Source organism: Hemicordylus capensis, chromosome 2 (assembly GCF_027244095.1).
Source record: "Hemicordylus capensis ecotype Gifberg chromosome 2, rHemCap1.1.pri, whole genome shotgun sequence".
In the NCBI taxonomy this organism is placed as follows: Eukaryota; Metazoa; Chordata; class Lepidosauria; order Squamata; family Cordylidae; genus Hemicordylus; species Hemicordylus capensis.
In genome coordinates this window covers 127,822,646-127,843,989 of record NC_069658.1, presented here as the reverse complement: position 1 = coordinate 127,843,989, position 21,344 = coordinate 127,822,646, and the positions used below count along the sequence as shown (strand labels likewise).

At 43.6% G+C, this 21,344-nt stretch overlaps 1 long non-coding RNA gene across 1 annotated transcript; it reads left to right on the top strand.

The window, feature by feature from the left end:
* Positions 1-45: 45 nt before the first annotated feature.
* Positions 46-20,853, top strand: LOC128342404 (uncharacterized). The gene is made up of 4 exons (XR_008314956.1): positions 46-203; positions 1,810-1,903; positions 18,577-18,697; positions 20,510-20,853. It is a non-coding gene; the product is annotated as an uncharacterized LOC128342404 (long non-coding RNA).
* Positions 20,854-21,344: the final 491 nt, after the last annotated feature.

Here is a 21,344-nt window from a genome sequence, read left to right as displayed (position 1 = left end):
AGTTTAAAAAAAAAAACCAAAAAAAACTTACCTCTTCTTTGAGGGAGTTGTTCAAGGTGGCAGGGAGGTCCATAGAACTCCCCCTGCCAGCCTCCTGGAATGATGCAGGCCACCACAGAGGCCTATTTCCACACGGGTGGTGGCTTCCAAAGGGGGAAAGACCAAAAATCGGCTGAAGAATGGGCAAATGGCCAATTTCTGAGGTAAGGGAGGCTGGTGGAGGGAGAGGGAACCTCTGTGAACACACACACACACCACCGCCACTGCCTCAGACAACACCCACAGAGGGGGTTAGATTTTTAAAAAAATTAACCCCGTGAACCACCAGGGGAAGGGGGTTCAGTCCGGGGTTGGACCAAACAGGTGGTGGTTTAGTTTGACCCCAAAGAGGCCCTGCTGGGGGAGAACCAGTATGGCTTCAGCAAAAGTAAATCTTGCCTCACAAACCTTTTGGAGTTAGGGTTAGGGTTGAGAGTGTGGATAAAGGTGATCCAGTTGATATAGTATACCTGGACTTCCAAAAAGCTGTTGACAAAGTTCCTCATCAAAGACTCCTGAGGAAACTTAGCAGTCATGGGATAAGGGGACAAGTACATGTGTGGATTGCTAACTGGTTGAAGGACAGGAAACAGTGGGTACGTATAAATGGAGAGTTTTCACAATGGAGTGAAATAAGAAGTGGGGTTCCCCAGGACTGGTGCTTTTTAATTTATTCATAAATGACCTAAAAGTTGGGGTAAAGTGACCAAATTTGCAGATGATACCAAACTATTTAGGGTAGTGAAATCCAAATCAGATTGTGAGAGACTCCAAAAGGATCTTTCCAAATTAAGTGAGTGGGTGACAAAATGGCAAATGCAGTTCAATGCATTTGTAAAGTGATGCATATTGGGGCAAGTGTAATGTGATGCATATTGGGGTGAAAAACCCCAATTTCACATATATGCTGATGGGATCTGAGCTGTCGGTGACTGACCAGGAGAGGGATCTTGGGGTTGTAGTGGACAGCTCATTGAAAGTGTCGACTCAATGTGCGGCAGCTATGAAAAAGGCCAATTCCATGCTAGGGATCATTAGGAAGGGGATTGGAAATAAAACTACTAATATTATATGACCTTATACGAAACTATGGTGTAGCCACACTTGGAGTACTGCATGCAGTTCTGGTCACCATACCCCAGAAAAGACATTATAGAAATGGAGAAAGTGCAGAAGAGGGCAACCAAGATGATCAGGGACCTAGAGCCTAAAACTCTCCATCTTGCCTTCCTTATGAGGCAAGACTACAATACCTGGGGCTTTTTAGTTTAGAAAAAAGATGTCCACGGGAGACATGATAGAGGTCTGTAAAATCATGCATGGTGTGGGGAAAATTGGTAGATAGAAATTTCTCTCTCTCTCATAACACTAGAACCAGGGGCCATCCCATGAAATTGATTGCCAAGAAATTTAGACCAAGCGAGGGAAGTACTTTTACACACAATGCATAATCAACTTGTGGAATTCTCTGCCACAAGATGTGGTGACAGAAAACAACCTGGATGACTTTAAGCGGGGATTGGATAACTTCATGGATAAGAGGTTTATTAAAGGCTACTAGTCTGAGGACTATAGGCCACCTCCAGTCTCAGAGGAAGGATGCCTCTGAATACCAATTGCAGGGGAGTAAAAGCAGGAGAGAGGGTGTGCCCACAGCAACTGCCTGTGGGCTTCCCAGCAGCATCTGGTGGGCCACTGTGTGAAACAGGATGCTTGACTAGAATGGCCTTTGGAGTGATCCAGCAGGGCTGTTCTTATGTTCTTAAATAGTAGCTGTGAGAGACCTGATCTGAACGGAGCAGGAGCTGAGTGTTAATGCTTCCCTTCTCCATGCCACAGTCCTGATCAGTAAGGAGCAATCCAGGTACTATTTATTTTATTTTATTTTATTTTATAAGCATGCTGCCATTAAGCACATACTGAATGTAAATCTGTAATTTTATCCTAACGCTGACAGTAACAAATTAATTTTAGATTGTAACTCAAAAAGTCTGTGGAGTACTTGGTAGTGTTAAATAAATTATATTCTACACTTTTGCAAATGAATTTTAATCGGAGAGGAATAAGTATATCTTTTTGCCCACATCGATGGAATCTGCAGAAGCATATAAAATAGCAGAAAGAAATTAAGGGGCAGTTCTGCTGCATTCTCTGAAAATAACCTTGTGCTGACCTTAGCTATCTTCAAGAGGAAGCAGATGCCATGTCTTCTATATGCTAGCCCTGCTTCACAATATATGCTAAGTGCCTAATGTGAACAGTGTGGCCATGCGTAAATTATAACATTTCTCATTTGAGGTGAGAAATCCTTGATCAAAAAATGAAAAGCTAGGGTAACTGGAACTTGCATTTTGGGCTGATTAAGATGATTCTCCAACCACCCCCTGGGGGAGAAGTGCGGACATGAACGTCTCCCCACCATGCATGCTGATGCCTAATCATGGAGAGGGTGATCATCCAAATTGGCCCATATGCATAGTTCAAATACTACTTTATAGTAGTATTTGAACCATGTGCAGAGAATCTGTTTGGACACCCTTCCCCCCATGTTATTAGCTGCCAGCACACTGGATGGGGAGAGAGGAGTGTGGCCACACACACCCTTCCCATTAAAGGAGTGTCATCCAAACTGGTCCTGTGTCAAAAAGAGGAAAATCCAACAGTTACGAGGCCAGCTGCTTGTCCTTTTTCTCTAACCTTCATGCTAGAATTGTTTTATCTCTACTGCTGCTGCTGCTTAAAGAATAATTGTAGTAGAAGAGAAGTAACTGAGTGTTGAAAAGCTATTGAATGGTAGAAGGCAATGCTGGCCATTTTTGAGAGGTGGAGAGGAAATAACCCTTGGAGTTGCTGTGGAAAGAAATTGTGCACTTTATAAGGGGATTATGGTGTTTATATTTGCTGAAGTTTTAATAACGGCAGTGTTGTTAACCAAATTGGCCTCATGCTGTGGTAATGCTCTTATTTGGATATTTGGTAATATATCTTGTACCTTTCATTTGCTCTCCATTTTAGTTGCAAAGTGAGGAATTTGAGAGATTAAAAATGATACAGCACAATGCTAATACATTTTGGTTAGAAGAGAGCAGGCCTCTGTTGGGTGATTGTTGAAGCAACTTTCAAATGTTAAGAGGGCTGTGTGTCTGTCATCACAGAACCCACTTCTTTGTGGTAAGTTCTCCATACTGCAGCAATAGACTGCTTTATTAGTAATCTGCTTCCCACATACATTGGCCAAACTTCATACTAAATTGGACAAACTGAGCCAAGCTGCAGAAGGGATGTTTTTTACAAACATGTTTATGCCCCACAAACAGAGGCGTATCTAGGGAAAATAGCGCCTAGGGCAAGCAATGGAATTGCGCCCCCTGTCCAAACATCCGACACCCATCTTTCAGATAACTTTACCATAATATCAGCTCAAAAATACAAATCAAGCTCGTTAATCTTTTAATAGTTCAAAAACTATTTAGCTGTGGGTGTAGCCAGACCAAAAAGTGCTTGGAAAACTACAAATTTCAGTATGCTGGGGCTCATGAAATACCCAAATACTATGTGGAGGTGTACTTGGAAAACTAAACAGAAGTGCCTGTCTAATTCTCTACTATGCATTGTAGCATCACTATTACATAAGTTTTAAAAATAAATGGAGAATTTGGCTTTCCCCAGATACTCTGAAAATAATTAAAGGATATGCAGAGTGAACTGTGTCACTGCCTGGAATATATTCTATTTTATATATCTATAATATATTTCAGAAAGACAGTTAAAATGAGAGAAAGAGAGCAAGAAACTCCCAGTGGGCCTTAATACTAAGGATTTCACACTGATTCAAAGACAAACTCACCATTAATAGCCATATTATTAAGACATCACATTTAACTCACTTGTCACAAGAAGCAAAGTAAGAACAAATGAATACAATCCTAGCTCATAAGCTTCAGCTCAGTATTCATAAGCCCTGATTCTCTGTACATAGTGCCAAACTGAATGTGTACAGTGACTTATATTATATTAAATTTTCAAAAATACCTATAGCCCCTTCGGGGGCTTCCTAAAGGCTGTGGGGTGGGTCTGCAAAGGTTCCCCCTCCCCTCACTGGCCTCTAGGGCTTTACAGGGACCATTTGAGCATGTGCGGTGGCCATTTATATATATATATATATATATATATATATATATATATATATATATATCCGCTGAAAACAAAATGGCTGCCATGCAAGCTCAAATGGCCTCTGTGAGGCCTGGCATGGCCTAGGGCCTCACAGAGGCCATTTGAGCATGCACAGTAGCCATTTTGTTTTCGGTGGCCATTCTAAATTTTTTTTAAAAAATTACAAAATGGTGCCCCCCTTCAAGTGGCGCCCGGTGCACATGCCCTGCCTGCCCTACAATAGATACGCCCCTGCCCACAAAGCACCCCAATTATGGCATTTTTTTTAGGACTCAAAAGGATGTAGAAGACTGCGGGGGTTTGAGGGGGAGAGAATGGGCCCCTGTTGCCAAAGCAACCAGACACACACTTCCTGTCTGCCACACTGCTGCAATGAAACAGCCACTGCACAGGCAAGATAGGGAATGTCAGCTGTTTGTTTTGGCAAAAGGGATATGCTCCTCCATTCCTCAAATGAGAGTCATTCAGCTTTGTTTGCCTTCAGTGATGTCAAAAGTCAACCCTAATTTGTTTCATGGTACCATGGCATTGCTACATTCCTACTGGAGCCCTATTTGGCTAGGATCACTCAAGGAAGAAGAAACCCTTGGCAAAAACAACACCAACAAAAAATGCTTGAGGAGATTCTCACAATCCACCAAAAGCGGGCTAAGGGAGCCTAGCCTGCTTTTGGAGGATCATGTGCTGCTACAGGAGCCACGCGGCTCCCAGCAGCAAACCCTCCTAATTCCCCCTCCCCTTAGACAAGGTTGGCAGAGCGAGTGCTCCGCTAACCCCGTCTATTTGATTGTGTATTGCTGCGGTGCGGCTCCGCGCCGCGGCAACACATGAGGAGACCCCCCCGCTGGGAGGCTGAAACAAGCCTCCCAGCCCTGGGGGTCTCTCCAGGATGCCCCACGCACCGTGCAGCCCCCGATCCCCACAGCCCCCGCCAGCTCTGTGACGGAGCCAGCAGTCATGTGGGTGGCTGATACAGCTGCCCAGGGCTGCAGGAATGATTGTCTGCAGAGAGAGCGGGCTAAGCCCGCTCTCCCCGCAAACCCCATTCAGGCAAATCTCACTGATCGTGAGACTCGCCTCCTTAAGTAGCAGCAGAGAGGAAAATAGTTGTAGATTATTGCAAAGAGCAACCAAGGTGCTGTTTACGGGTTTCTGCTGAAACGTTTCATACACATCCATCCAAAAGCATATCTTAAATATTTTCAAAGGTGAAATTTCAGCACAGTCCTGACACTAAGTTACATTAGAGTTGACACAGAATAAGGTTGTTTTCACAACCATAGCAGGGGCAGGGAATGTGGGCGGGGAGGGAGGCAGGGATGGACTTGACTCCCAGCCCCCCCCCCAACAGTTGATGGAGTCCTCTTTGGAGCACTGTTGTACGCCCACAGGATCTGTGCTGCTACATGTAGTATGGATCTCTGGATCTCCGTGGATCTCTCCATGTAGTGTGGATCTCCATGCAGCATGGATCTAATTTTCCTGGCTCCAGGAATCCCACAATGCACTGTGCAATGAATGTGGTGGATTGGGGGATTCCACTGGGACTTGGGCACTCTAGGCAACCAACTCTGTGTATGCTCTGGCTGTGTGCAGCCCGAGCATACTCACAACCCTGAACCTGAGGTAAAGGGTGCACTCACACCCTTTAGTCCAGGTTAAAGCCTGGGATAAATTCCTAGGCTTACGCGGGAGGCAGCACCAGGACTGGCCTCAATCTCAGTGCTGCATGCAAGCAGCCCGACTCATGCTTGGGCTGCTCTACCTGAGTTGGGCTGCTTGTGTGCACAGCCTCGATGTCTTAGAAGTGCAATCTTAAAGAGAATATGAAGGTTTCTGCTTGGAAGGAACATTTGAAGAATTTTGAGGGAAGCAGTTTCTTAAAAGTGGCTTGATGTTTCATCTGAGCAAGAACCTCCAAAGTTTGGCTTCTGATTGATACAGTGACAACTGTAGTCCCAGTTCATACCAACTTTGCCTACTGTAAGGAGAGTTTCTTTACCAGCCCTGGACTCCCAACAGGAATCTGTTATTGAGGGGCAGATGACACCCAGCACAGCATGAATTAACAACCTGCCTACATTAATGTTTTCCATGGGTTTTCAGATTAAAATGTGCAGAACCTCCCCTTGAGAAATTTGACTACTTTTATTGAATCTTTTCTACTACTACTAAAAGTAAAGTGTGCCGTTGAGTTGGTGTCAACTCCTGGTGACCACAGAGCCCTGTGGTTGTCTTTGGTAGAATACAGGAGGGGTTTACCATTGCCATCTCCCACATAGTATGAGATGATGCCTTTCAGCATCTTTCTATATCACTGCTGCCATTATATAGGTGTTTCCCATAGTCTGGGAAACATACCAGTGGGGATTCGAACTGGCAATCTCTGGCTTGCTAGTCAAGTCACTACTACTACTACTACTATGAATATTTATATACCACTCTTCAACGAAAGCTCTCCAAGTGGTTTACATTGAAAAATAAATAATACTTAAATAAAATAGTCCCCTGTCCACAAAGAGCTCACAATCAAAAAAGAAACATAGGCCGCATTTGCACGTAACATGAAACCAGAGGTCCCTTCACCTCTTGTTTTGGTAGCTGTATGTCCAAATGTAGGCCACTGGAGTTACATGAGAAAATGGACCTGTGGTTTTCCTCCCCAAACTCCAATCTGTACCTTTGGTTACGAGTGGAGTTTCGCTGCCTTCAACTCCGGTTGCACGGTTACCCCTCTGAAACTAGAGTTGAGGGATGAAGCTCCTCCCTCACTCCAGCTCCTATTGATTGTGCCTTCATGAAGAAAGAAGCCTGCACAGCCAGTTCCCCCTGCTCTCTGCAGTCAGTGAGACTGCTGAAAAGTAGTTCTCCATTTTGTCCAAATGTGGATGGGAGAGTGGAGGGAGGGGGCATGGAACCACTGGTCCATGGGACCTGCAGTTACGCGTTGCATCCGAAGGCAACGTTAAGGTAGATAACAGCAATAGCCCCTGGATAGATACTGTACAGGGGTTGGATAGAGCCAGTTGCTCTCCCTCTACTAAACAGAAGAGAATCACAACTTTAAAAGGCGTCTCTTGCTCAGTTAGCTGGGTTATTTCCTGTTCTTTCTTTTTCATTTATTTTTGCTTTCCTCAAAAATACTTAAATGTGTCACTTGAATAAGAACCTCCACATTCATTTCAAAATGTTCCTTTAGAGCAGGGGTTCTCAACATTGGGTCTCCAGATGTTATTGGACTTCAGCTCCCATAATCCCCTGCCCCAGTGGCCTTTGGTTGGGAATTATGGGAGTTGAAGTCCAATAACATCTGGGGACCCAATGTTGAGAATCCCTGCTTTAGAGTATATTTGCTGGCAAGTAACCACCATACAGTACTCAAAATGTGTGAGCCGGACCTATGATCAGAGCTCAAATTCTCTCTGTGAGAAGCTCATATATGGTAATTGTGCATTGTGGGTAGAGACTAGAATTTACAGTCTTTGGGTCCCTTTGAGACTTTTGCTGCAGTAGAGGTTCAGACATGAGCAAGGGCAAGCAAAGGGCTAGTTCACATGTACATGTATCAAACTTTATCATTTGATCACTCAAGCCATAATGCATTGCAGGCTCCCTCTGCTGACAAAAACCATGTTGGAAACATGGCTCTCTCAGTATTTGATCTGGTGGCCATTTTGCTCAAGCAGCTCAGCACTTGATACTGCAAGCATTTAGCTGCAGTCATTTAGAGATGAACATGCTTATGTGAACAGGACCACACTCTTCACACTCTAAGGCAGGGATGGCCAACATGAGACTCTATGGATGTTGTTGAACACCAACTCTCATAATTCCCAGGCACAGTAGCCAATAGCCAGGGATTATAGGAGTTGTCATTCAACAACAGCTGAGGGGCCTCTGGTTGACCAGCCTTGCCACAAGAGAAGGAAATTCCAAAATACGATTAGCTGATTCTCAAAGGCCAGAGCTACTGTATTAAAGCTTATAACCGTGTCCCAAGCAATGCAAATAAGCTTTTTCCAAAGGTGATGATGAGGACATAGCTTTGTATCTGTCCTGGTATCTGGTTGGTCATTACCAAAGTAGATGACAAAATAACAAATCACTTCATTGTTAATCTGAAGCACTTTATCTGGAAGCTTCATATCAGTATCTGGCTATACAGGACTCCTTGATGCTGTTAAGCTACCATCCTCTGTGTCAAAAATGGAGGCAAAACAATCCGTCTCCTCGAGAGGTGTGCAGTGAAAAGGATAGGAACAAGTGACTCTTGGACATGTCAGTAGGGTTTTTTTTATGTCATTAAACTGTTTTCATTTCATAGATGTACAATTCTGCATCAAAATGAATTGGAACAGATTGCTCTGTTATTTCCAGTCATTTTCTGTCATTAAGTATTGAACTGCTTGACAGTACTTTTCTTCACCTGGTGATTTTATGATAGTGATATTGGAGATGACATAATATTTTTCTCAAGTTGACTATCTTTCTGTGTGTGTGTGTGTGTGTGTGTGTGTGTGTGTGTGTGTGTGTGTGCGCGCGCACACACACACACTTTTTAAAACTTGCTTGTACATTTTAGGTATCTATACAATAATGTTTTCCACACATACTCTGGGGAAACTTCATTTGACCTTTTTGTGCTCTTTATAAAATTAACACGGGAATACTTTTGTTAGCTCTAGTTGGCTTACTCCCCACCATGTTTATTGCAGAATAGGGGTACAGATTCTCCCTTAAACATTTGAGTAGTTCCCCCCTCACCTCAGCCAAACCAAATAATCCATATTTTACCACTCTCAGTGGCCGCCCAATTTAAATGAGGAATTGCTCCTCATGATTTCCCTCTGTCTGCACCCCTGTACTAGAACAAAAATTAATGTGACTGAGAACTGAAGCTATCTCTATGCAATCTGTTGAGGTTGGTTTCCTTCAGATGAAATATTGATGGGAATTTTTTTTTTAAATGCACACAGCAGCGAGGGCAATGCAAAAACTGTCTCTAGGACACTTTGTTGTATGTGAGGCAATACCAGTTGTCTGTTGAATCTTTAAGCCACTAACAACTTCCTAACCAGCCACCTCTGGAACTCTGAGGAAGCAAACGGAATATGGAAATGATCCTTCCACCTCCATGTGTGGAAAGTGGTATATAGAAGTGCACCTCTTGAGAAGGTATAAGCACTCCACTGCTGTGCCAGGCACACTGCAGTGCACCTGGCCACAGAGAAAATACTGATGCTCTTCCATGCTTCACCCTCCTACCTTCTAGACTTGGAGAGGAGTGAGTCACTGAACCGCCCAGTGCATTGATGTGTCCATGCAAGGGATGACAATCTGTCGGGGGGGGAGGCTCTGTTGAGCTCCTATTGCAAACCACTCTATACACTGCTATCTGCTACCTGCTACCTGCTACCTGCTGCTGCTACTACTACTACCACTTATATACCACTTTCCAACAGTTCTCAAAGCAGCTTACATAGAAAAAGTAAATAAAATAAGATGGTCCCCTGTCCCCAAAGGGCTCTCAATCTAAAAAGACATGTAAGATAGACAACAGCAAAAGCCACTGGAGGGATGCTGTGCTGGGGTTGAATAGGGCCAGTTGCTCTCCCCCTACTAAATATAAGAGAATCACCACTTTGAAAGGTGCCTCTTTGTCCAGTTAGCAAGGGATGTGTAGGGAGGGAGTCATTGGGGCAGGGGAGTTACCCAGTGTTTTAACTTCTGAATTTGTTATCGGAACAAGAAAACTTGTATAGACTACAATCCAGACTTCCATTACCTAGCAAATCCTTTAACTCCCCATAGAACAGCTTTTGAGTAATGGGCTTTCCATGTGCAGTCTATAAGCATGTTAACTGTATGCAATGCTGCTCCTAGCAGCAGAATAACTTTTAAACCTTTTCAAAATGTTTCCTTTCAGAAGGAACAATTTAAAATTTATATTAAAAACACAGTGATCATTTACTAGCCAACATATGCTGAAATTATTGAGTGTATTTCAAAAGCAGAAACTCCATTACTTAGATAAATTACACTATGTTGATCTCCTTAGTTGCACTTAAAAATCTAATTGCAATTATTTCCGGAAGAAAAAAGCATGGGAGCAACACAAAACATGTTTCTGCAAGTCTCATCTTATGGGGATAGGACTGGTAATTTGTTCCACAATGCAAGTGCCTTAATATAGATGAAATTGTAGAGCTTTTAGAAAAGGTTTGAATGCTGCATTACCGCAAGAAACTGAGCCACAGGTTTTCCAAGCAGAGCTGCAGAAACAGCTCTCTCATGAGGCCAGGTGATGCAAGGGTCTCAGCCACTTCCTGCTGTATCACCCTTGCTGCCAGGGCCATCCTTAGAGAGCCCTGGTAGGGTGCAGAGCCCAGGGCAAATCAGCCAGCGCGGGGGGCCCCTTCCAGTTGATTCTAATGGAGGTTAAAAGAGTGGGGCCTGGGGTGGTCGCCCTGCTTGCCATACCCTAAGGACAACCCTGCTTGCTGCCACTGTCCCCACCTTCCTTACTAGTATGCTCACCAGCCTACACACCGCTCACCAGCCTACACCAGCCTCACCAGCCTACATACTGCTCCTCATCTTCCTCCTGGCCTCATTTTTTGGGGCACGCCATCACTGCATGCTGTTGAAGGAGTCCGGAGACTGCATGTCGCAGCAGCAACCTCATGATTGGCCTCTCCTTATCACCAGTGCACTGCTGCACCAGCCAGGGGTATAGCTATAATTGAGCAGATGGGTTCAAAGAACCCAGGCACCCCAGCTCCTCAGGGCCCCCCATTATCTCCCTCACTTAGAGGGGCCATTGGAGAGAGGGGCAAACACAAGCCCCCTCTCCCCTAGCTATGCCCCTGGCATCAGCTTTCTTTCTCTCGATCCACTTCTCCCTCCAATAGCAAACTTGTCTGGAGACAAAGTGGACAAGTTTGGTGCTGGAGGGGAGAGGGAGCTGGCACTGGTGCAGCAGTGACAAGGAGAAGACGGAGCTGCTGCTGGGTGAATGCTCCATGCTGCCCTTGCCAGTGTGTAAATAGCAAGCAATGGTGACACGCCTCAAAAGGTGAAGCTAGCAGTGAGGGAGAAGAGGGGTGGTGTCTGGGTTGGTGAGGCGGGGCAGGGTAGGGAACAGGGTAGGGGCCAGCAAGAGGCAGGGTTGATGGCGGGGCAGGGTGTTGGTAATGCTGGCTCCTAACCAAGGGGCATGTAGACTACACACACAATAAAGTGCTAAACTATACGGCTAACCTTTTTTTAGAGGCTTTGAAAAAATCTCTCCCATCACCCCCGCGCCCAGTTTCCATCATAACTTATGAGTTAAACCCCCCTCCCTGCCGCCGCCCCACTCCAGATCCTTTTGGGATGTCAAATACCAGCTGATCCTGAAAATAAAAGCTGTATCATGCATAAATGTCAGAAAGCATGTGGGTGGATAAAAAACAAAGTGTGTGTAAGGACCAGGTGAGGTCAGAAGCTGCACATTTCTCTCTGCCTTTTGTAAGGTTGCAAAACCCATTTATTTCAGATGGTGTTTGGCCCTTTGATTGATTTTCTGGCTATTATGTTTCTTTGTTCGTTTGTTTTTAAAAGAGCTGCTGTGATCATTTAGCTTGTTATTGTCCAAGTGATGGTTCTAAAGTTTTAAATATTTTATTCTATTTCTGGGTGGTCCACTTTGAGCTTAAGAAAGCAGCATACAAATGATGAAAACAAACAAACAAGCCTATAAATAAGGGACTTTCTATCTGGCTGACTTGGTATACAGTTTTATTGACCTTTATGCCTCCATGAGTTTCAGATGACTGAAGTGCACATGAGTGGTAAAGTTACTTCTTCCTCTAATGTTTTCTCTTTCCCCCACCCCTTCCTCAGCCACTCTGTCATTGCCTCAATAAATCTGATGGTGATGAATGAGCCGCTCAGCATAAAAGATAGATGTAACTTTCCTTAGAGGCATTTCTGAACATAACAGCAGTTCATAGTGTTGAGTGTGGGTGCAAAATTCAGGCAGAATTGCTTTGATAACTGTTATAAAAATCTCCTTTTAAACCCTCAAGTAAAATGATCTAATGGGTCATTTGTTGCATCTGTCTGGGGTGTAAAAAATGCCATTGTTATCTCCCCCTGCCCCATACAATTGCAGAAGTAGCATGACTGTTGTGGTATATTTGAAAACAACAGCAATTTGTCTGCATACAACAGTTGCTGTCTTGCTATCCGTGTCCATCTGAATTTCTCTTGAAGATACTTTGCGGTTTATGATTTGCTCAGTCATCGCTCCATCATTCAGAAATAAAACAAGGTGTTATTTTGGATATGGGTCACAAAATCCATAACCCTGAGATGCCCAAGTAGTAGTTGAACTATTGTTTGCACGCGCTCTCTCTCTCACTCTCTCAACTGGATGATTTCTTAGTTATAAGAATACAAATGGTTGCAGATTTATCATGTTCTGATAATTAAAATAAACTCTCTTATTGCACATCATAATGAAATTCATGGATTACTTACCACTGTACTCATCAGTGTCTGAAAAGAACAGTCTCATGGTACCTTAAAGACTAGCAGCTTTATTGTGGCATAAGCATCTGTGGACCAGAGCACACTTCATCAGATGCATGTTTGTGATGCCAGGTATGGTCTGAGGGCACATGATGCAGTCATCTTGCTGAAGCTAAGCAGGTTTGGTCTGGTCAGTATCTGAATGGGAGACCCCGTAGCAGCTCTATATATACCGCCTTGATGGCAGAAAGGTGGGATATGAGCAGGGCCTTTTTAAGACTTTGAGAGGCCGGGGGGCAGAATGTTCATGTGAACACTTTCTTCTCTCTAGCTGACATATTATGCGACATTTCACACATGGAAGAATATAATGTTTGCACAGTTGCACAAGCACAAAAATAGCACAAATGGAGTTGCTTGCACAACTGCACAAACATTATGTTCTACCCTATGCAGAATGTTACACAGTATGTCAGCTAGAGAGAAGAAAGTGGTAGGGGGTAGAGGCTCAAATGAACATTCAGCCTCCGGGCCTCCCAAAGTCTTTAAAAGGCCCTGCTCAGAGCATACCAGGGACCACACACTTGCATCTGATAAAGTGTGCTCTTGTCCACATTATATATAATGGTTGCACTGTTGCGCAACTCCATTTGTGTGCTGCACAATAGCGTTCTTGTGCAACTGCACAAATGTTAGGAACATAGGAACATAGGAAACTGCCATATACTGAGTCAGACCATTGGTCTATCTAGCTCAGTATTGTCTTCACAGACTGGCAGCGGCTTCTCCAAGGTTGCAGGCAGGAATCTCTCAGCCCTATCTTGGAGAAGCCAGAGAAACCTATTGAAACCTTCTGCTCTTCCCAGAGCAGCTTCATCCCCTGAGGGAATATATTGCAGTGCTCACACATCAAGTGTCCCATTCATATGCAACCAGGGCAGACCCTGCTTCACTATGGGGACAAGTCATGCTTGCTACCACAAGACCAGCTCAGCCAGTGCATCCTGTGTGACAATGTAATAAACCACAATACTGAAATTTCTTGATCCTGGGGTTATATTTTGACTGATTCGTTTCAGTGCCTGGAATGAACTAGATTGATCTCATATTTCAAATACTGAACCATAATTTGGATGGGGCCCCCTCAATGTGTGAAAGTTTATGCCACAATAAATCACTCTCTGCCCCAAGTCTGTTTGCTGCAATAGACTAGCCTGGCTACCTCTCTGGGATGTTTTAAAAGGTTTCCTTTCTCTAGATACCACAGACAAGGAGATATTGTTGATATTTTCTGTATGCACAGTATTGTTGAACCAATAATTTAGTGTCTCTGTCAAATCGGAAGCTTATTAGGCTCCGTTCTCCTATCCCCAGCTATAGCTGTCTGCTGCTTATAGTGTGACAGCAGCATCCTGTATGGAGCAAGAAGGAGACTGAAGAACTAAATAAAATAGTAGGGCCCTGGTCAGGACAGTGCTGCATGAATGTTAGGTGCATGGGGCATTCGTTGCTCTTAGGATGGAGGGCAAGGAGCCATCAGCTGACTGTGTTGTTAATGCATTTATAAGGCCACAAGTCAAAACATCAGTAACAGTGGATGGTGAAGTTTCATTGCAAGGGACAGTAGCAGCTCCCATCAGTGGAGCAAAAAATATACCCCCTTGCAATAGTCCTGGGCACTTTGTATCAGACCTTCAGAATTGCAGACAATGAGCAGCAAAGTGTAAATGAATTAGGGATGTGCGAAATGTTTTGGATACAGCCCGTTTGGGGTGTTTTGTAGACAAAATGAAACACCCATTTTCCAAATCCGAAAGTTTTGTATAAAAAACAAAACGTCCCTGTTTCAGCTACAAAATGTTTTGTTGTTTTGGTCCTCCATTTTGTGGCGATCTCTGAGTCCGTCTTCATTTTGTGTTTAACATCTCTTTGAATTTCCTGCCCTTCCAGCCTTCCGATCGGTGACCTCAAGCATGGGCTGACCTGCTGACAATTCCCTCCTTGTTCTCCATTGGCTCTTTTGCCTCTTGCCACTCTTTACTGACCCCACATTGGACAGAGGAAGGGTTGAAGAAGGGGCAAGGGTGGGGGGGAGTTCAAGGAGGGATTTTCAGCAAGTTAGTAGTTGCTCTTCTGCCTTTCTGCCTCATTGAAGAGAGAGAGAGAGAGAACTAGTTTGCAGCATTGCATGCCTCAAGTTGTCATGATGCCATGCCACTGCCTATGCCTGCCTTGTTGCCAGCATGAGTGCAGCCTGCCAGCTTGCTATAGCTACAGTATGCCATCCTGGGAATGGATTCAGGGGCAGAAGAGTGGGTTGGGTGGTAGTGCCCCAATGGGTGCCTGCCAGGCTGCCACCACCCAGATTCCAAAGGAATTGGGCAAAGGACTGATTATTTGTGATTTGTTGAAGTTTATGCATCTTTAAGGTTTTTTCCCATAGGGAATAATGGAGGTTTCAGCAAATGTATTGCTTCACGTTGGTGGGAAAGGGGTGTCCCAGAGTGGAGTGTGGTGGGTGGTAGTTCCCAATGGGGCAAGGAAGCTACTAGAATTATTTCAAAGGAATTGGGCAAAGGGCTGATTTTTTTGTGATTTGTTGAAGTTAATGCATCTTTAAGATTTTTCACTGTAGGGAATAATAAAGGTTTAATCAGCCCCATAACTGCACTTGGAGGGCACTGGGGTGGCTCAGAGCAGGTGGTGGTGTAGTGCACATAGGGTGCCAATCACCCCCACGGGTTGCTAACTCATAGGGTGCTGGGTTTTGTTGTTTCTGAGGTGTTTTCTGAGTGTAGATTCTCTGGTAGCATATGAGAGTGGATTCTTGTTTTTCACTGAAAATCTCATATGCTACCAGAGAAACTACACTCAGAACACCTCAGAAACAACAAAACCCAGTACCCCACGGGCTTGTGGGTATGGGGGTAGTTTGCACCCTATGAGCACTACACCACCACTCGCTCTGGGCCACCCTAGTGGCCCCCAAATGGAGTTATGGGGCCGATGAAACATCCATTATTCCCCATGGGAGAAATCTTAAAGATGCATAAACTTCAGAAATTCACAAAAAAAATCAGCTCTTTGCTCAATTCCTTTGGAATAATTCTGGTAGGTTCCTTGCCTCCATTGGGCACTACCACACACCTCACTCCACTCTGGGCCACCCATTTCCCCTTGATGTGAAGCAATACATTTGCTGGAATCCCCATTATTCCGTATGGGGAAATTCTTAAAGACACAAACTTCAGAAATTCACGAAAAAATCAGCCCTTTGCCCAATTCCTTTGAAATTTGAGTGGTAGCTTCCAACCATTGGGCACTACCAACCCCACCCCACACACACTTTTTTTGCCCTGGGACCATTTTTTATCCAAATCCATTTGGATTTGGAAAATTTGGCTACAAAATGAAACAGGGGTGATTCAGATTCAGAAAATTAGGGTACAAAACAAAATGGGAGTGTTTTGATTCGGATCCCAATCAAAACGAGAAAATTCTGAAATGCACACCCCAATAATGAATGACAATGACAAACAAAAATCCATCTTCTTTCTGTTTCCCCACCACCAATTGTCAAATATTTATAATCCATTTTAAAATATCATATTGTTTTGTTTCAAATGTTTGCTTTATTTAACAGATACACTTTTCAATGATATATTTATGCAAGGAAATCAAGGTGACTCGTCTCTCTTGTAGGGCATATGTGGTTTTGAATAAAGGGTTGTCAAGTATTTCAATATTTGCTGCAGGATCAAAATAACATAATGGTGTTCAGCTGCAGAGTCTCTTCCCCCTGACCAGTGTGTCCTATAGCAACATGGTGCACAGTCTGCCTTGAAATTCTCTTTCCTGCTCTTGCACATCTCCCACGCATTTCAATGGGTTTGTACATGAGAACTTTATGGTGATGGATTGGGCTCCTGGTTCCCTCAACTCTCTGATGCAAAGATAATAAACTAGAAGGCCTGGGACCAAATCTGCCTCTGTGTAGCACTAGTTGCCCCTTCCAGTTGCCAGTCCAGAGATGTGAAATATGGAGATGCACTGGAGAGTGTGACAATGGGGCTTGCTGGAAGACCCCCATTGGGAGATGGATGGGGCCCTGGCCCACCATCTTCCAGTCTTTCCTCAAAGTGGCCATCTCATAAAACTAGCTGTCTGCCAAGGCACTAGTGCTAACTAGGATTTTCCTACAGAGAATCACCAAATACCTACTGCCAAGAATGAGTCAATATGGCAAGCAGAGATTAGAGGAATGAGTTACAATTTATGCACCATGATAAATGCTAGGTAAAGACTGAGCATTCCCTGAATTTCTGTACATCTAGAGATCTCCTCTTATTTCCAAGGATACACAAGCCCTACCACAGCAGTGTTTAGAGTACAGGATACTATATGGAATATTCTGCTAAAACCTATAATACAAACAACTCTCTGAGCTTTCCATGTGATTCTAAATTACATTGAAATGGCAAACCTATGGTAAATTCACCATGATCATTTGTCAAGGCTGTGGCTGACAATGCATAGCAGCACTACACATCTTGCTGCTTCCAAAATGGTTCTAAGAGGCAGTCCTTGATTGTGCTTGTGCCTGATTGCTGCTGTTATACGAAAACAGCATCTTTTTAAAAGGATGTGGTGAAATGTAGGTCATACTTTACAGGAATTGCATGATGCAGCCTATCAAGATGGAAGGCTGAGTCACTTGTAACTCACAAATGGTTACTGTTAGTGACATGGACTAATGTTGTCTAATGAGTTTGATACTGATAACTCATGGGGAGATAATGAGGCTTCCTTACCCCTAACCATATGATTGTCAGCATGAGTACCTGTATGATATCTGATTCATGTTTGACACTTTCAGCACTACTGACACTGACACACAGACACAACCTGCAATATAAAGTTCCTATGGGAAACTGATGTATGGCCAATGCTTAATCAAGTTTCAGTTTATATATTATCTGTGTATTTATACCCAAACATGCGCGCGCGCACACACACACACACACACACACACACACACACAGAGAGAACCAATGAGACCTGTAATTCCATTGTATGATGTTGAAAGCATTAAAGTGCCATTGTCCAAAAGGTGTTAGTGGCATAAATGTTGACTAACCTAATGTGCCAATCCAGAGCCCAATCTGCACTCTGATGCCCAAGAGCATTTCCTTGCCAATGGTCGGATGCAGGTCCAAGAGCCCATATAGAGCTCCCTGTCCAACAAAGGAGCACTTGTGATTGGGTGGGGGTGGGGGGGAGGCTTATACACTCACCAGAACTTCTGTACCTGTAAGGAATCACTTAGAGAAACCGATAATATGAATGTATCATGCTTACAAAGGATTGGTCTGCTAAGTACACCTCTTTAATATGGTATCCATAAGTAAATGTATTTAATTAATGAATTTATTTTCCAAATATAAACAATCTTTAGAGCAGTCATTTGCAAGCCAAACAATCCCAGAATTACTTGTAGATGTTAAAATGATCCTATAAGCAGATGTGTCACAAATCCAACAGTCCGCAATTTTAATCTTGAAAGTCCACTTGATCTAATGAGAACTGTTGCATGCATTTCAGCTCCTACCTTTACCCGCGGCTGTTTTACAGTATGCAAGACTTTAATTCATCATCTGCAATGTATATTCACAAAAGATAGTTCATAGCTTATTTACCAAAAAAAGAAAGAATGGTTGCTGCTCCCATGAAACTTTAAAGTACAAGAGCTTTCGCGTTAAGTATAAAAAAATAATCTGAACAGGGAAGCTTCAAGGGTGCTAAGAGCTTGTTCTCAGTTTGAAACATGATTGAATCTGCAACTTCCAGGGATAGCACAAAGGTGACATAAGCAAGCCACTTCTGTGAGGACCAAAAAATGCCTCCGTCTTCTCTTCATTCCAAGATAAAGATGTGTGAAGGCAGACATAAGAGAAAAAGAGAACTCAAGGTATGTCCCTCCATTGTAGAGTGAGCCTGTCTTCCTCCAGCTTGATCCACAAAATGACGGAAGTGCATACCACTCTTTTCACTGGTATAACAAAGTTTATTATTATACCAGTGGGGGGGGGGGAGTTGGCTTAGCTGTCAATCTTACTCTCTCTCCCTGCCCCCCACTTTTGTAAAAACAGCTTTATTTTGGGACAGCAGACAGCACCCCACCAATGCTTTGAACTGTGGGACCACAGATTCCATTTTGGAAACTTCAGTTCATATGATCACAAACTCTGCACATGCACATATGTGGCAAGACTTGCAACTGGTTGCTTAGCAAAATATGGGGCAATGCTACCCCAAGGTCCTAATAACAATGGAGACTGGAAGGGAATCATCCCCCAAACCTTTCTTTGTCTCTCTGACAAAGGGAAGGAAGCTGGCAAAGTAGCCACCACCACCACCCCAGTCAAAAACACTCTCTAGGGAAGTAATGGACTTCCTTTTGCAAGAGAGATAGCATGAGCTAATCTCCAGAGTAACTCGATAAACGCAACTCCCCACCCCACTGTCAACAGCTAATGAGCTGACAAACAACTAGAAGGAGGTAGTTAAAGCTTAGGAAAATGTATCTTGCACCTAGAGAGACATATCCTGCCCAGATAAGCTTTGAAGACACCCATTCAAACCTTCCCCTGCTAGCAGAGGGAGGCCAGTGGCCCTGTTCAGGAGTTAAACCACACCCCCTGCACATCTGACGTCAGACATGCAGGGCATGTTGGAGCCGCAAGGCACAGCCCTTGAGGGGTGGCGGCCAGGTTCTTTGTACCCGGTTGCCCAATGTGGCTATGCCCCTGCCTTCCTCATACACTTCTCCAAGCCATTCCAGCCTTTTGTTCAGTGGGTTTATACACAACTTGACTAGTTCATGCAACCATGACTTTCATTGTTCAGCCCAAGTTTCAGCCCCTCCAGTGAGAGAGTGTGACTTCCACATGGCCCTAGAACATGCTTTTGAGTACAGATATCCCTGGCTTAGCCACATGGCCTTGGAATCAGAATCTATATGGATTTTTACCCTGCTGGTTCTCAAGGGTGTAAGTGGTAGCCCTTTGCTCCTCACCCTTTCTTCTTCCTGCTTTTCTGCTACCTTCTCTCTGTGAGGAGACCTGCTCGTCTACCCATCTACAAGTGATGCCAAAAGGCGATTTTCCTTTGGATGTTGTTATTTGTGCTAATGAGAAAGGGCGGATGTGCAAAGACATAATGTCCGAATGGTTTAATGACATTTGACAGAAAAGAAAAGGAGCTTTTTTCCAACCACGTGGCATTTTAATAATGGACTTGATGCATGCACACTTAGTGGGTTCAGTTAAAAATGAATGCAAAAAGGTATCACTTATGCTAGCTGTGATTCCTGGTGGTTTGACCAAAATCTTATCGTAGACTTATCCGTGAACAAGACATTTGTTCTTGAAAACTGTGAAAGCGTTGGGAAAACTGGATGAGGAAAGGCCTGCATACATTCACAAAGAGCAGGGCAAGCAAAGGTGCTTTTACCCCTGGACTTTGGGGCTGAAGTCCAGGGCCTCCACACCCACTGGGGGGCCCCAAATCATCTTTAGTCTGTCCTGAGTGGTGTGGTTTGTGTCCTCAAGAATCTACATGTTTAAAAAATGGTGCTTAACTTGCAGTGGGAGGGCATCCAAAGGCCTTTAGGTCCAGGCTCCAAAATTACCTAGGTGCACCTCTGACGGCAAGGTCGAAAAATGGGTTTTGGGAGCATGGAAAGCTGTTAAAACTTTTTCAATGATTTCTGCTTTCACAGAAGCTGGAATTCTACGATCTGAAAATGCTGAAATTGATGCAACTGACATTTCACAAGAGGATGAAAATGATGAGCATGCAGACTATCCTGAAAAATTAGATTAGACCTTGTTAAACCTTTAGTAATAATTCGGATTGTGAAGGTTTCTTTTGAAGTGCAATTTGAAATTTATATTTTTTGGAATGTTATGTCGGTCGGGGGGGAAACAACCAATGTTTCCGTTGAAGTGCAATTGAAGTTCATAATGTGATGTGCTTAAAATAAATAAGAGAAGGTTTCTTATGAAGTGTAATGGGAAATTACTTCTGCAATGTGATGTGTTAAAATAAAAAAAAAGTTCAGCATTTATGTCTTCATTTCATTTCATTGCGTTAAGACTGACGAGGATATGGGTTACAGTACTTAGCTGTAGTAAAATTTTAAACTTAGCTGTATGGTAGTAAATTTTTAAGTGTTCAACAGAACAAAACAAAAAAAGCATGATGTCCCCTTCTAATTGTGGCGTTTACGCCGATGCGGCGTTTCTACTGGCTTTCTTCCATTTTTCAGACTTTTTTTCCTTACTGCGGTGTTTATGTTGATGCGGTGTTTCTACTGAAAATTATGGTACCAGTATATCAGATCACACTTCACAGTTCTATGTTCTAGAATGTTAGGGCTTAGATCTAAAGAGTTTGTTGTGATTTCAGTACCAAAAATTCCCTAGGGCTGACAGTATTAGGGCAGAGTGTTTTATTACATTGTCATTTGAAATCCAAGTGCTAATTTATGGATACTTGTAATCAGTCTGATTGCCCTCTAGGTATTATGACTCTACTTTACACACTCTGACCTG